This window comes from Vulpes lagopus, chromosome 4 (genome assembly GCF_018345385.1).
Source record: "Vulpes lagopus strain Blue_001 chromosome 4, ASM1834538v1, whole genome shotgun sequence".
Lineage (NCBI taxonomy): Eukaryota > Metazoa > Chordata > Mammalia > Carnivora > Canidae > Vulpes > Vulpes lagopus.
In genome coordinates, this window is record NC_054827.1 from 23,377,178 (window position 1) to 23,394,547 (window position 17,370).

General features: G+C 45.0%; 1 pseudogene; it reads right to left on the bottom strand.

The window, feature by feature from the left end:
- Window positions 1–561: 561 nt before the first annotated feature.
- On the bottom strand, window positions 562–1,068 carry LOC121489819 (annotated as a pseudogene).
- Window positions 1,069–17,370: the final 16,302 nt, after the last annotated feature.

The window sequence follows — 17,370 nt, forward strand, 5'->3', positions numbered from 1 at the left end:
TCTCTGGTTTTTCCTTTAGGTAACATCAGATGTATTTTAACAGTGGCCATTTTTGCTCCACTGTCCGTATCTCTTAATTGCTCAGATTTTCCATTTCCATGTCTGTCTCAGCTGTCATCTGGAATATGTCACCAGTTCTATTTCCCCATAGTTGACAATGTATCCAGTCATTACATTTCCAATTTCCAGTTTTTCATCTGAATGTATTCGTTTGAGTTTTTTTTCATATCAATCTGGTCAATTTTCGTAATCTCTTATTACATTGTCATTCTCTCAATTTGCCTTTTTGTCCTCTTTACACATACTAAGCATATTTGCTTTATATTCTTTGATAATTCCAGTAGTTATCAACTTTGCACATCTGACTCTACAGCTTCCTGTCTCTGCTGAATCTTCCTGGTCACAGCCTACATCCTCCTTCCTCATCTGTGGGAGGGAGGTCTACTTTTAGAGGGTGTTCCTCCAGGGGTCTGGGAACATGATTCCCTCAAGGGCACTCCCTTAAGGAATTCTGCTTTATTTTTTTAAATTAAATTAATTTTTTTTTTATAATCCTGAGGTCTTTTATTTTCTTTACATTTATCATGCCATGAATTCATAGGGAATGGGTTCCAGCAGTTCAGGCTCCTTTCCATTGGTTCTCACAAAGTGTGCTTCTCTGGGTGGGGCAGGCTGGTGCTTCAGTTGGACCCAAGTACCTTTCTCTTTGGCTTCCTTCTTTTTCTGATCATTTTCCTTCACACACTTCAGGAAGTTATCTCAGCTCTTTGAATGTTTAATATGCTCAATGTGTATATTAATTCTCTTGGCAAGAATCTTGCCCTTAACTTGTTTGTTTACAGCAATGCCAACAGCATGCTGAGTAACACTGTAGAATCTTCGAGTTTTGCCATGGTAACATTTGTGGGGCATTCCTTTTTGAACAGTGCCCATTCCCTTGATGTCCACAGTATCAGCTTTTTTATAGATTTGCGTGTACGTGGCCAAAGGAACAACTCCATGTTTTCTAAAAGGCCTTGAGAACATATAGTGGGTACCTCTCCTCTTTCCCTTTGTGTTGGTCATTTTGGCGAATTACTGAAAGATGGCAGTTCCAGCAGAAAGGAAGGAATTCTGCTTTAAATACTTGTAGTATAGTCTTGAGATTAGAAATGCCCACAAAGAGTTTTTCCCTACCTTTCTCTAGTCAAATAGCAATCAAAACCAATATTTAGGCAGGTCTACTCGCTATCTTCCTCTCCAAAGTAAGTTCTCCCTTCAAATTGAGCATGCTACTCATGGAAGTACAGTTTCATGAAGGGTGTCTCATACATGATCTCTCACATTGTTCTGGCTCTGGGCTTTGTCTCCCAATCCCCCTGTGTGGATTGTTAAATTTCAGGCTCTCTGTCACCAGGCCGCCAAGATACGTCCAGAGACAACTCCAATGCCAGTGCATGCCTTGTGGATTCAAGATCTCATGTCACTTCAGGACACTAGAGAATTTCCTTTACCAGCTAAGCCATACAACATCTATCTATCTATCGTCTATCTACCTATCATCATCATCATCATCTACTGATATTCATGTTTATATAAATATACATCTAGGATTTTTAGATGAGTTATACTTAAAGAGGTTTATCTGAATATCTTTCTGCTTTATTTCCAGAAACATAACTAGTCTTCTGTGAGTGTGTGTGTGTGTGTGCAGGTGCATACTTGATGGCTTGCTCAAGAAAATCTAACACTTCATAGGGCCTTACCCTACTGCTTGAACGATTTCAGTGTCTTAAGTGAAGTGCCTCACCCTCATACCCCCTTCTACCTTCTCCTGAGACCCTGAAAACATCTAAGATAGATTCTTGCTTTGGCCGGATTTTTGTCATATCCAGTGACAAGAATTCAGAGGCTGTTCTCCAGTGGAAATATAAAATGAGAACCACATGCTTCAGTGAATTTCTGGGCTACCAAATAACTTAATGATTATACTAACTAATGAATGCCTATAATATTCAGAAAGGAAGGCATGAAAAAAAGAGAAAAGGTAGGTACATGTCAGTAACCTAAAAACATAGACATCTCTATGTCTTAGAGGACACTGGGATATCGACCATTAATAATCAGTTGTGATATGTATTATATAACTTTGAAATTACACTCCAGGTAAGGTCATTTGAAGTATGTTTTAAGTAATGAAAAGGATCCTCTGTCTAGGTGTGCCACTCTCTCGACTAAGGAAACATTTTTCAACTCCTATAGATAATCACGCAATGACAAAACATAATATCAATAATTTCTTTAATACAGTTATTGTTTGAGCTACATGTAAGGCTTCATTCCATCCTCTTTATTCCTTATTCATTTCCATCTTGTTTGTTCCCAGTATTCTAATTTTCTGTTGGAAGCTAACTCTGAGTCTTTTTTTTTTATCAAGTTAATTGTGTCATCTACTTGTTAAACCTCTATGTGTGCAGCTCTGTCTTAATTTCAAGGCAATATTGACTACATTCTTCCCTTTCTTAAATCACGTGTTATAATGTGCTTGTCTTTGGATGCCTTTGCTCAGAGGAAACTGAGTGATCTTTCTCTGAGTGTTACTTGGTGTCACCTCGCAGACTCATTTGTGTTGTGTCATTCCATCACATGCCTTCTATCATGAATATTCAAATCTAGGAGATGAAGAAAGAATTTCCAGGAGTTAAATTGCCTCAAATCAGATTAAGAAATTATTGTGGATAGGTTTTGGTTTTTTAACCAAATGGTTGGTTGTGTGGCAGGAGAATTCACTGGAAGATTGAAATGTGTTTCTTCTTCCTGTTTCCATCTTCTGGAAACTGGCCCTTGCCACAGGTGCTTCTGGCCAGGCAGAAAGCAGAAGCTAATGGAGGGCAACCTGCCTTTTACAAAAGTTGGAGCTCACTGAATTCAATGTATTTTGTGTCCCAGGGAGGGAGGAAACTCTTTCTGTTGTTTGTCTCCTTCCTTCCTTTTCTTTCTTCCTTCTCTTTCTTTTTCTTTCTTTTTCTTTCTTTCTTTCTTTCTTTCTTTCTTTCTTTCTTTCTTTCTTTCTTCTTTTTCTTTCTTTCTTTCTTTCTTTCTTTCTTTCTTTCTTTCTTTCTTTCTTTCTTTCTTTCTTTCATTCTTTCTATAGTGAGATCATAGGGATCCCTGGGTGGCGCAGTGGTTTGGCGCTTGCCTTTGGCCTGGGGCACGATCCTGGAGACCCGGGATCGAATCCCACATCAGGCTCCCGGTGCATGGAGCCTGCTTCTCCCTCTGCCTATGTCTCTGCCTCTCTCTCTCTCTCTCTCTGTGACTATCATAAATAAATAAAAATGAAAAAAAAAAGAGATCATAAAGTACAGATGTATTGAAGACCCCACACTCCGACTTTGGTGGTACCTCGGGGCGGGGGTGGGGGTGGTGTAATCTGTGTGGTGTAACGAGACACCTGTGTTTCGTGGCAAAGCAGGAAGAAGCTCTTTTTGAGCTGAGAGTGTGCCCCTGTCTAAGGGTCACAGGCCCAGGGGCAGCCAAGATGAGCTCAAAACACATGTAGGTCCTTCTCTCTTTTGAGTACCAAGCAGGCTTTCTGGGATCTTGGTGCACCAGAGAGGAGAAAGTGACACTGGTAGCGATAGAAACAGAATTTTCTACTGGTCTCCTCAGAATGGGAATCCCAAATCAGAATTACTTTAAGTCAAGGAAATGGTTACATTTCTGGTGTACGTGAATTTCAGTTGGCAAACGCATGTCTTCCATGAGTATCTGTCATAAAATAACAGCACTATACTGGCCCCACTGCCATAAGGAAGTCTTGAAGTTTTTGAGACAAAGACACCCACCTCTGAGCTTCTACCCACCTTTGAGAAAAGGTATGTGAACATCTGTGTAAAGTAAAAAGTGCTAAAAGTGATTATAATTTTAAAATAAAATATGTGTCAGGTATTGCTTGAAGGACTTGGAGTAAGAATTCCCTATGAAACAGTACTCAGAAAATTGCTTTAGAGATTTACATAACTGAATTTCCAAAGTGGAATTGTAATACAAAACATCAAAATAAATCTTTAAAACAATTTCAGGGGTACCTATAACAACGCACTCCGAATCTCAAATTTGTCAGTCTCCCTGCACTCTATGAATCTTCTTCATTTGCTCCAGTCTGATTGAGCCTATGAAATGGCCATTTTGTTGGACAAAAATTATAGACCTTCATGATTTCATATAGTTTCCTATATTAGTGAGAAGACTTCTGGTTTCTGGTCACACATGTGAAGACCTTGAAACTCATCACTCCTGTCATTACAAGCTAAAAAAGACTGAGCAAATAAAGATCAACAACTCTTCTTAGACCCAGCAGAGAACTGAGGTCCTAACTCAACTGTTGCCCCTAAAACTGGAGAGACAGATGAGTAGGTGGAGGGAACCACAGTTTACTCTGAGAGTTAGAAACTCCCCCTAGGACTGGACCCCCACACTTTCATGAATTTGACCTCCAAGAGCTCTGCCAGGTTCTCCTGTGAAGATGGAAGAAAAATCCCCTGTGTTTCTGGCAGAGTATTTTGAAATATACCCAGAGCTTCTTGTTCTCCTTAACAAAGACTGCCCAGAGGGAAATTATTTTACCAAAGCCTCACCGACCAGCCTCACCCACTCCAGCTCCCTCACGGACATTTTGAGGCCTAATCGCAGGATTAGAAACACCTCCCCTGTCCCCACATGTCGCCACCACACCAGGAGGGCTCCTGTACCGTAACAGAGGAATATTGCTAAAAAACTACAAGCCTCAGACCCTATTTAAGAGTTTTTAGAAAACCTGAAAGACAACAAGGGTCCCAAAAGCAAGGACACTTAAGAAATTTTTAGCCTCAGACACCACACCTATAGCAAACAACAAACAAGGCCAAACTCCTGGCCAGAAAAACATAAGGTCTTACATGAAGACCTCTGTGCTCCAGCTCCTTTTATCCCATAAAAGCATGGAAGAGGCTCGGGTAGTCAAGAAGCACTCAAGGACTGACTTAAGAGGTGAGGGTAGGGACACACTGCACTATTTCCCCAGCATTTAAATGCAAGTAACCCATAGGCGACAGCGATTGTCACATGTACCATTTTAAGAGTCCCAAAGAGACATCATCCATCTCAAAGGATGTCCACCGAGCTCTGGGATCACAGACCATCAGTATGGGAAGGATTCATCTAGTGTTGGTCCAACCCTTACTTTGCAGATGAGAAAATTAAATTCTGGAAAAGACAAGCACTGCTCTGTATCAAATAAATAGTGGGAGAGTTTCATCTAGAATCTGGCTTTCCTCTCTGAAGACATATATGTGAAACCAGGAAATATATTAAACAGGCTGGGCTCTTGGGCTGTTAGCTTAAAGCTAAGTTGATTTTTTTTTTTTTTTTTGTCTCCCACTGTTCCTGTATATTTGCTCAGTGGTGGAAGTTCCTTCCTCACCTCTGAATGAAAAATACATTTACTTGTCATCAGCATGTTCTCAAGTTTAGTCATCTATAGTGCCCGGGCCTCTGTAATAAGCAAAATTTCAAATCTGACGCAAGAGTAAAAGTCTCACGCTGCCTAATCCTTCCCTGCACACGCCAAGCCCAGGCTGCTGAGGGCTGATCCTTCACAATGGGAAGGGAGGGCCGAGTCCATCCCACTTCTGCCACAGGGGTTTCTGACCCCATCAGACCCATGTGGGGAGAGCAAGAAGAGGCAGTGGGAAGTTTTAAGATGGTTATTCGCCGAGTGCCAGAGCGGTGGAAGTCTGACTCTTCCCCTTACTGGGGCATTTCTGAGACTCTTCTGAGAATCTTTCCCAACTATCAGCAAATGTTTCCTATAAAAGGCCAGGTAGTAAATGTGTCAGGCTTCGCAGGTACAGTCTCTGTCATGGCTACTCAACTCTGCATGGACAAGACATCAAGGAAAGAGTGTGTTTCTGTCCCAGTAAATATGTATTTACAAAAGCAGCCAGCCAGCCTGCTGGCCATCGGTTGCCAATCCCCAGGCTCTCCAACCGGGATCAGCTCCCATGTTGGGTTCCCTCGCCCTGGGCAAATGGAATTTATTTTGTTGCTCAGTTCCCTCTCAAGCCTGTGGAAAGAGGAGAGCAACTCCAGCTTCTCCTCTCCTGAAGGCTGGTGCTTTTCTAGAGGCCCCCTGAAGGGATTCAAAGACAAGACTTCATTCCTTCTCTTCATCATGGGCTCATCAGATGAGGTCAATAAGAAACGCTCACGAATTATTTGCCTACCCAGAAAGGTGAGTTGGCCAGGCCCCAACCTGGCAATCTCCTTCACTCTGCCATCAGAATAGGGAGCTGGCACTTCAAGACCTTACGTTCCTTGGTCGCTAGTCAAATTCAAATCCACTCTATCTAATGCTAGGACACAAGGCTTCTAAGTGGTCCTTTGAAGCCCCCCTTCTGCTCTAGGTAAGAGGCATGGGCAAAACTTATGACACACTGGCAGCAATCTCCAATAAATAATCTGCACACATCCCGTCAATCCCCAACCACACAACTCTTTTGACCCTTGGCATAGGTGAATTGTCTGACATAGTTTACAAATTCCATGGGATTGTATATCTCATATATCTCCTGACACATGGTGTCTACCGACTTCCTGTGTCAGACAAACCGAGACAGGAAGTACCCATTTTCACACTGTGTGAACAAAGCCCCCAACCCTGGCCTGTGCTCAGCAGTTGTTAAGTTCCTGTGTTTCTTTTCCTTCCATCTGAGTTCCAGTCCGCCAGCATGTTCCACACGGGGGTCATCTCTTTCCCTAACAAAAATGTTTATTTTTATTGTAATGAGGCTCTAAAAAGTATGATGAACACACACAACAAATTAATGCATGCGTGTTCACGATCTCCCGCTTTCCCCCACTGCACATGTTCAATGAGAGGGAGAAATGGGCAGAAAGGGAGGGGACAGGTTTGAGGGGACAGAGGAGAAAGTGATAGTGAAGAATAGTTGTGAGACACTTTTGTGGAGGGGGGTAGGACATGGTGGGGGTGACAGGGAGGCTGGTGCAGTGGAGACTCCAGGTTGCCTAAAGGGGAGAAAGTCTTTTTGGATGCCTGGCAGTGTGCTCTGAACCCCCCCTTTCAAGAAAATGTGTAAGAAATATCTGTATATACCCTTTGAGGTTTCTCAAAGAGTCTGCACCACCGCCACCCCCTTGTTATTGTCAGGGAGGGTTGGTGTTAGCAGAAGTAGGCTTCAAAGTGGTTCAGTGTACTCAGGCTGCATTCTGGGTTGTTGGAGAAACACAGGTATTGCCACTAGATTTTAGTGCCTGGGTATGTCTTACCAAGTACCCTCAGGTAGGGAACCCGTGTGGCACAGTTTATCCTAACAGTCCCTGTTATTTGTCTTTGGTTCCAGCACAACAACTAATAACATTGTCTTAACTCTCAAGAGTGTCCTGGTTTGGCTGATACATGACACAGCCACTCTTCCTTTAAGGGACACTTTTACTCTTTCTGCAGTGCTTCTCACCACTCCCATCACTGAGGATTCAAATATGTTTTCTATTGTGAAAAAATAGGAGTCATTAATTATTCCTATTGACAAGAGCAAGCTGTGACTTAAACTGCTGAGAAAGTCGGTCACACATTTGATCCTCACAATCTGGAGAAATGAGGAGTAATTTAATGAGCCCCTGTCACAAAGGAAGGGACCATGGTTTGGCATAAATGCAGCCCAAATGTTGCTGGGCTCACCAGCCTGTGTATACTTCAGCCTTAGTTAACGGGCAACCTAACCGCCCACACTTCCCCTGCACAGGCAGCTAGCTCCCTGCAAGAAGATCTCCTTCCTGTTTCCTCCCAACCAAAAGGCTTCCAGGACTTTCCCAATAGCCAGCTTGTCCACAGAGTACCCCCAGAGACATCTGCTGCATTCTCCTTCGGTTTTCTGTCTCTCTCTTTTCTGTGTGGGCTGCAGGCCCAGGTACCCGAGAGAGCCACATTCTTGCTACAGCTGAATGAGCAACACATAAGGCTCCATGGCCATAGGAAGTGTCTCCCTCCTTCCCCCTCTGTCCCCGAGCTGTCCATCCTTGGGGGCTGCAGCCGAGCTGGGCTGCGTGGAGAACCACAGACAAAGGCTCTCTGGGGCCCCAGTTGGTCCCTGGCTTCCACAGCAGAGCTTCCACTCGTGCACGGAGTCCTTCATTTTCTGGCTCTTAACTCTTTTTTTCCATTGGAGCTCCAACCAGGCCAAAGGGCTAGGGAGGAAACCCTGTGTAGTCTTTATTCTCCCTACCCCCTCTTTTTGATCAAAACAAGTTCCTAATCATATGACTTCATGCACATGGATACTTGGTGAGGGACAGGCAAACTTTGAAAAGTATCCACTACTTCACCCCCAACCTATCACATCAGAGCTTCCCTAAGAATTAGAACTATCGGAAAACAGAATGGTGTGCCTGCTTAAATTGTGATTTGTCCACAATACCGGTGATGTCCAAGGACTAACTGGATGTGGGTTATTCTCCAGAGTACTCCTGGAGTCCCTTCACTGGATGAAAACTTCAATGTCAAGGCCACCAGGATACCTGCAATGCTGGGTCTGCTTTTCTAAACTTAAGCTACTTACTTACCCATTGACATGCTCAGAGATGTGACAAATTTTGTTTCAATCACGGCACATGGATTAGATCACATGGTTTATAAACTGGAAGGAGAAATTGGACAAAAGATGTATTTTCTAGGCAAAGCTACCCTTTTGCTTGCATGATTATGCTTCTCCCCTCACTCTTAATTAATATTTTGGTTTGGGATGAGACATTCCTCTTGGGCCCTTTATACTATTGACTTATCTACTCAGACCTGAATGTCAAACCCTTTTATACCTATACTTTATAACAGCCAGAGGCTGTCTACAGTGGTCTGGGTGATGGATGAGCTCAGTCCCTCCTCTGCGGTATGTGTGGCAAGGTGCCTGGTGTGCAATCACTCAACGCTCCACCTTCTCTTCAAGGAGATGGGGTTGAGAGGTCTTTTATCACTTCCTAGTTTCCCGTCACGCACTACTCATCAGGGCAGAAAAATTGACAGGATGTATACCGAGTTATGAGTAATATTCTTTCCCCAGCAGCGCCTAATCTTTTATTTGGTTGCTGTTACCATATCACTAGCATTTCTTACCAGGGCAAGAGGTCTGCTTAGCGGAAGAGCTGGCACATGTGTGAGGAAACGACGTTGCAACAAAGGTTACTACTTGAATTCCATCTGCAGAAAACGTCAGATTTTGGAGAATCAAAGAAATCCAAGGCAAGCTAAATAGTTTTGAAAGGCTTAGTCACACCCTCACACTCAAAAATATAACTTTACATAGGCTGTGCATACACAAACCATGTGCGAGGTCCAAACCCTTTGGCTCCTCTGTGAATGAAGGAGCTGCTATAGTCCTGGTGCTCTCCCTCCACCCAGCAATTAGATAGGCACTCAAGCATTACGAACAAGGAAATAATTAATTCTGGAAAAGGTAACCATCCGCCGCTGTCATTCAAATGTGCCTATGTACACAAATATTTGCATTTACCCTGCAAGCACAATACAGTCAGATATTAAAAAATATTATTTCCTCTGACCTGCAAATAGAGAGTGACTTTGCTCTGCTGGTGCACGGTGACAATGAAAACATTTTCAGCTGAGCCAGGCCTGGCCAACTGGTGCTCCTCTGCCTTCCTGAACCTTCTCTGTTCCATTCCCCCATCCCCAACAGCCATTTCCAAAGCTCTCCTCTGGTTTGTAACTTCACAGCAATGCTTTTTGGAATTTTGCAGCTCTTTATGTGGCTCTATAAAGCCCTTGGAGAAAAGCTGTTCTAAAGAGAGAGAGAGGGAGAGAGATTTCTTTTCACTCCTTTTATCTTTATTACTGTCTCTCTCCTTGCCTGTTTCCCTATCTTTGCTATCTCTTTGAAATTATTAAAGCAATCTTAAGTCTAAATACACAAGAAAAGCACATATTATGATTCACTGCTTAGGTCAAAGTATTTATTTATTAACCAGCTGGTGGGACTGAGAGCTACTACCCTACTTATTTTTTTCCCTCTGGCCTGGAAGTTTCTATCTCCATTTGGCTTACAGCACAAGGTAACACAACGAGCACAGGAGTCAGCTTTGGAAGACCAAAGTCTGAATTCCTGTCGAGTTACTAATTCCCCATTTCATTTCTGCTGTGCAGATTAAAGATGTTTGGAGATACATGTATGCGCACATACGTAGATGATACACATATTTTTATGTGATTATATAGTCAGTATAAACTTCATTCTCTTCTTTTGCTTTATTCAGTATAAATTGACAGATATGTTTTGGCTCCCAAATTTTCCACAACCAGTAGAGCTTTTTTTTGAGGGTGAATAATATTATTCTTCATTTTGTTTTCAAGTAAACAACCAACATTAAGAAATTGAGGTGTATCGTATATATAAACCTGTGCTCCCTGAGCAGGAGGTGTCAGCTGCACGCTAACTCTCTGTTGTGTAAAGAGATCATCTAAATCCCTTGAGTGGCTGTTCAGCTAAAATTTAGAGTCTCTTAATCTTATATTTGATGCTAAACCAAACAGGCCCTTAGGGAAGAATTAGGAACAAGCCAGACAGTATAAAATCCTTATTTTGTTAAAGTTGAATAGTATTTGTTGCATTAGGCATAACCGGAGTGATCACTCTGAAGGTTAGTCATATGTACTATGTAGCCTTGAAAATAAAGTGCTCTAGGATCCAGATGGACTAGAGATTCAACACTTTCATCTCACTATTTGCTATTCAGAGTATTGCCCTTTCAGAACCCAGAATGTCATTGAGATTAATAGATAAGGTCATGCCTCCAAGACCACAATGAATCAAAATCCAGGGTGCGCAGGGGTAGGGAGGGGAGAGGTGCGCAGCAAACCTTGACCTAAATGCCATGAGCTTTCTTTCCGTACTCTGGAGTGTTGGATTTTGTTCACAGAAACACTAATATTATCCAAACAATCAGAAATAGAAAAAAGATTCATCAGTAATTAGCAAAGCTTTAAGGAAACAAAAATGAACACGGATTTCTAAGAAACTAATTTTTTAAACACTAACTCTCCTTTGTGTTGATACTGTAATAACTTAAAATATGTTTTCTTGTCTCAGAAAAATTCTTTTTTTGTGAGCATGTTTGTCTTCTAAAATACAGATTTTTGCCTAAAGTCTAAGTTGAAATGAAAGCAAACTCAAATATTTCTCTGTAAGGCTAGTTGAATTTTATTGTTAAGGTCACATGATCCCAAATATAATAATCACTTGTATTTATTGCTCTTGCCACAATATTTCCCCAAGGGTTCTTTGCGGTTTGTTCTTAGATTATATTTGTGCATAAGATTATTTCTCTTTCTTTTCTTTCTTTCTTTCTTCTTTTCTTTCTTTCTTTCTTTCTTTCTTTCTTTCTTTCTTTCTTTCTTTTTTCTTTCTTTCACTGTTTTCCTGTTTGGATATAGCTCTAGACGCTTCAATAATCACCAGGTCCCTTCATTGCTTCTAGATTCTACAGCAGCTATTTTTGGGTACCAGGGTTCTGGTGGGGACTTGCTCTGTCTTTTGGATGCCACGCTGCATGCACTGGGTGCCAGGCTACACTCCTGCTGGGCACTGCCAGGCTGCTGGGAGCTAAATCTCTGCCCTCCTGTTGGCATCAACTCCTGTTGACTTTCACCCAGACACCCTGCAGCCCACACAGAAGGAACGGAGACATTGAAACCTCAGGGTTGAGAGATTGGCTGGGGGGTTTCTGAGTTATAGGCTGTTCCCTGGAAAATTGGGAAGGAATTCTTAACTTCCTTTTACAGCTAAACACCTATAAACTGGTCCAGAAGATACACACCCCAGCGGTTTGTGAAACAGCTACCTATTTACTTACCATTATTCTACTCATCATCTGTTCGAAATGAGATTCAGGCATGAATGAGTCCCTGGGTCTGCAGCAGAAGATGGATCTGGAAGCTGAACACAACCATTCACTCAATCTCTAGTCTGCTAAGAAGGAGATCTGCCTGCCGTCTCTCTCTCGGGACCAGTTTTCTGTACAGATAGGCTTTTCTTTTCCAGGACTCACTTTGGCTTTCATGTAAAAAGACTGCTATTTACCCAGGCCATGTCCAAGCCCCAGACGTGGACTTCAGTGGCATGATGCTCCCTCCGTGTAATGCAACCCTCTCTGGCCAGAACATGAAGAGCACGAGGCAGGAGTTCTCCCAAACCCCTCAAGGAAACTTCTTCTTTGTGAACTTCTGTTATGACACAGGCAGGCTACTATCCTATTCATGCATACAGCCATTCTTCACTTCTTTACTTCCCTTGCCTCTCTGTTCCTCAGTCACCCCATCTGTAAAGCGGGGACAGTAGGGTTCAACAAGTAGGGTTCCCATGAGGCTTAATACATTTTGGGCTTAGAAAAGGCTGAGATTGGAGGCACCTGGGTGGCTCAGTGGTTGAGTGTCTGTCTGTGGTTCAGGCTGTGATCCTGGGGTCGTGGGATCAAGGGCTCCCTGCATGGAGCCTGCTTCTCCCTCTGCCTATGTCTCTGCCTCTCTCTGTGTCTCTCATGAATGAATAAATAAAATCTTTTTTTTAAAAAAAGAAGAGGCTTAGTCTGTGTTAGCTATGATTCTTTCCCTAGCTTTTTCTGATTCATTTTGGCATATCCTGTACTTCTTTAGCTTAGTGGTCTTCACAGGTGACCTCAGTTTGTTTGCTTTTCCCTTTCTCTTTTTTATTTTTGTCTCCCTACTTCCTGCGTGAGGCTTTTTTCCTTTAAAACATCCTTCCTGCTTTTGTTTAACTTGTTTGCTAGGATCCCTGATAGGGTGGCTTTCTCATTCATGTAGTTGCTGAGCTCACTCGGTTTTTCCTTCCCACCCTCAGCAAAATGGGAAGGCAGGTGGTGCTGGAGAGTCCATGCAAGGCCAAGCCAGACTGGTGCTTGGTGCTCGGTGCTCGGTGAGGCCTGGTGCCCGGTGAGGCCTCCTGAGGCCGCATCTGGGAGGGAGGGACGTGATCCCAGAGGAGGAGGTGGCTGAGGGGGAAGTGTGTGGTCCTTCCCTGAATTCAGGGGCTGCGTGAGCCTTGCACGACCTGATCGATGTAGGGTCTGCAGGTGCACGTTCCAGGCCCACCCCTGGCACCTCAAGTCCCTTACCTTCAGCAGAGCCAGGTCCCCCCAGCTGCGGGCTTCCTGCCAATCTGCGCACTTCTCAGCCCCCGTATGTTCCTTCCTTCCTCCGGGAATGAGTGCCACCTGTCTTTGGGGAAACTGAGCTCCACCTTTCAGCTGCCACCTCTTGGCCCAGAGGCCTGGCCGCCCCAGCTCCCTGGCGCGCACTGTTCGTCCTGCTGCCCTTCCCCCTGGCCACCGTCACAGAACTTACCAGGGGTCCTCGTGATGCCACGAGCTTTTCCCCTGATGCCAATAGGAGCCCCTGGCCAACTGGGACTCGGTGTCCCGGGGCCTCTAGAGGGGTTGGCACACAGCACCCGCTGCACCTGGTGGTGGCCTAGCAGGCCCGATGATGGAAGAGGAAGGATGATAAAAGAGACGAGAGCAAAACTCGGGTCAGTCTAGGCTACTAGGGGCAGCCTGGGTGGCTCAGCACCTGCCTTCGGCCCAAGGTGATCCTGGAGACCTGGGATCGAGTCCCACCTCAGGCTCTCTGAATGGGGCCTGCTTCTCCCTCTGCCTGTGTCTCTGCCTCTCTCTCTCTCTCTGTGTGTGTGTGTGTCTCAAATAAATAAATAAATAAAATCTTAAAAAAAAAAAATCTAGGCTAGTAGGCTGTCTCCGTGTTGTAAGAAGCAAGTGAGAACAGCGGGCAGGTGGAGGAGACTGTAAGGAAGAAATCAGTGCCCTCCTCCCGGGAGACAGGCTCTTGGGGCCTTACCTGAGAGCCTACACCTACCCCGCTGCACCCAGCTGGGGCTCTCCATCTAACCCGCCTGGTGCTGGGTGGCTGAGGGCCCAGGTCAGGTTCCCAGGTCTCCTTTAACCTGTCTCTCAGCCTCCAGCCCAGGCCCTGGTCCCATCTCAGGGAGGCCTGTGGCACCTCTGTGGGAACCACTGTGAAAGAACAAAAATTCAGCCGAGCTAATGTGAAGATTTGACTTGCTCCATTTAAAAAATGACTTATCAGTAGGCAGCGCCCCGTGTAGCAAGTAGCGGGGAGCTCTGAGGAGCTGTGCCAAATGGAAGGTGTTTCTAGGAAGGAGATGGAGCAAGGAAGTTATTAGTTAAAGAAAACACAAGACTATCCCAGGCGAGGTCTACTTTCCTTAGAGGGAGGGGCAGAGGGGCCTATTAGGTGGGTTGCCTCATCCTCCCTCCCGGGGTGGAGGGGGGCCTACCTGACAGATCACCTCATTGATGCTCATCAGAAATTCCCAAACTAACCAGTTACGACTGCATTTCTGGGGGAGGTTGACATTGCAGTTTGGCTAGGTGTTAAGCCTCAGCTTGGTGATTTGGCCTAAGGGATGCCATTTTGGGCATATGGTTTTCTTTACTAACTACTTTTTTTTTTTTTTCTGTCATAGGCTGTGTCCCACAATTAGGCCAGTGTAGTCAGTCCCCAGCTGCCGGATCTCATCTGTGAAAGTGCTGAGCTCATCAGTGCCATTTCTTTCCTTTTTTAAAGGATTTTATTTATTCATCTGAGAGAGAGTGTGTGTGAGCATGAGTGGGAACAGCAAAGTGGGAGAGAGAAGCAGACTCCCAGATGAGCCCAACATGAGGCTTGATCCCAGGACCCTGAGATCATAACCTGAGCCAAAGGCAGACACTCAACTAACTAAGCCACCCAGGCATCCCCATCAGTGCCATTTCTGAGTCCATGCATTGTTTTGAGTTTCAGTCCATCCTGTTGAGAAAATGTGATTGCAGGGATAAGAGGGAGAGACCTAGGGAAAGTGGGGCAAGTGCAGCCCTCCCATTCCTCAGTTTAGTGAGTCTATATTTGCTGACTGCCTATCATGTGCCAGGAGCGAGGCACCCCCTGACCTTGACCACCACCGAACAAACTCTCCCTTCTTCACAGAAGTTGAGGCTGGAGGCAAGTGGCTTCCTCCTACTGGCTCCCAAGAAGCTTGGAAGAGCAAACTCATCCAAGAGGCAAACGCAAGTTTCCATGGGTTAGAAAAAAAGATGGCGCAGACTCAATGAGTGAAACGTTGTGGAGTCCCTGCCTGGCTCCCTAGGAGAGCAAAAGGGTGACTGACCTGCTGCTCATTGTTGTGGGGGAGGGTCAGCCCAGCTTTTCCCCTTTTCGCGCTCTTGGGGTGCAGTTTTGCTCACAGCTAGGTGGGGCTGCTCTTGTACCCTCTGACTCACTGCCCTGACAAGGGAGGGTGTGTCACCTAGGAGCATTCCATCAGGCTGACCTCACAGTCAGCCCTGATCTCACCCACATCTGCATGGGCACTGAGCTCAGGGCACTAGTTCATGACCACTGCCGCTTCCTGCCTCCCCTCACTGCTGCTTCCTGCCTCCCCTCACTCTCTTTGAGAGTGGGCAACTTTCCTGTGAATTGGCAAGTAACACCTTCTCAGACACTTTCACACCGAGGGAGACCTGTGCAGAGCAGGGCTTGGGGGGTTCTGTTCCACAGTCGGGGTCACTTGTGGAGCAGGACACGTTCTTGGTCACAGCACCTGTGTGGCGAAAGAGGCTGCTGAAGGACCCTCCCCTTCACAGGCCGGGGCGGGGGGGGGGGACACCAGGAAGGCAAAAAGAGGCAGAGAGGGGGTGGTGTGTGGACTTGGGGGGATTATTCCACATCTCCATGAGTCCATGCGCAGAATCTCAGTATAGGTATGAAAACAGAACCCTCTGAGGGGAAATGGAAAAGGTTCGACTGGTTCAAAGGGCATAATAGGTCTACTGATTCAGAGGAAACCTTGAAAGAACGCTGAAAATTTAGGCCTCCCTTGGCCACTGAGTCATTGTGTAACCAGGTGATGTGGTGACTTTGATGGAGTCCTGTTTCCATCTTTATCTAAATGGAGCTGGTGTTGTCTCCTGCCATTAACCCAAAGGAGGCAGAAGGCACATAAGCACTTAGATGGTAGTGGCATTATAGTCAAAACCCTCGAGAGTTCAGTTATGCCAAAGTGGGACTTGGCATTGACCTGACAAATCATCAGGAAAGAACGAGTGTGGTGGAGAAATTCTTTGGTGGGTTTTAGCTGCTGGGTTAGGATTTCAGGTCTGCAGCTCTGCCTGGGAAGGTGGGCAGATTCAGGGGGAAAAATGCACAGACTCCCTGAAGGGCTGGCCACCTGGACAGGGGGGATGGATGGGGGAGGGGGCGAATTCCTATGGGTTGAGGAATGGTCAGGGCAGGATTTTAACCTGTAGAAATGTCTCCCTACTAATGGAAAGTGGAAATCAAGAGAAAGCCAAAGAGGGTAAGAGAGAAAGACAAGGTGAGAAGAGGAAAGAAAATAAAAAATAAAAACAATGTCTGGTATAGGGGGATTCATCGTCAGGTGAAAGCTAATGTTAATATCTGGAACCCGCGAACCCGCGATGCAACATAAGGCCCTTATGCCCAGGACAAGGCCCTCAGAACACCTATGACTCAGATGTCTCCCCAGGACCTCTAACCACATGGAGGGCTCAAACAAAGGGGTAGACTCATCCATTCATGAGAAACACAGAGAGAGAGGAAGAAACATAGGCTGAGGGAGAAGTAGGCTCCCGGTGGGGAGCTCAATACCAGACTCGATCCCAGGACCCCAGATCACAAGCTGAGCCAAAGACACATACTCACCATTGAGCCACCCAGGTGCCTCCAAAGGGGCAGATTCTAATTTTAATTCTAATCCATGTCTCTCTGATTAGGGTCCCCCTGTGAGCCGGGAAGGCTTCATCCCTTGCACATGGCCCTCAGCTGGGTCTGCCAGCGTTGAAAAAGAACCATCGTGTATACTCCCTTTTTAGGCTGGAATGAGCCATTTGTCTAAGGAGATAAACTTCAAAATACTGTCAGACTGTCCACTAGGAAGAATCATAGTGGGTTAAAACTTGACAGGAAAGATAAATCCCTGAATTCTCATGCTAAACGTTAAGGCAAGGCACTGGGGTCGCATTAACGACAAAGTTCCCTAACATCTGTGAAAGGCAGAGACATTCACTGCTGAAAAGCAGAAGCAGTAGTGTTTTTGTTTTGTTTTTTAAGGGGAAATAGTGTCCAGAGAGCCACAAAGCTGGAAAAGACATTACAGATTATCTTCTACTACAAACTCCAGGCTAAATTCTTCCCAAAAAGATTTTAGATGGACTGATTATTTAAAAATATATACTTATAAATATTACTACTAGCGAGGCAGTGCTTGAGAGGCA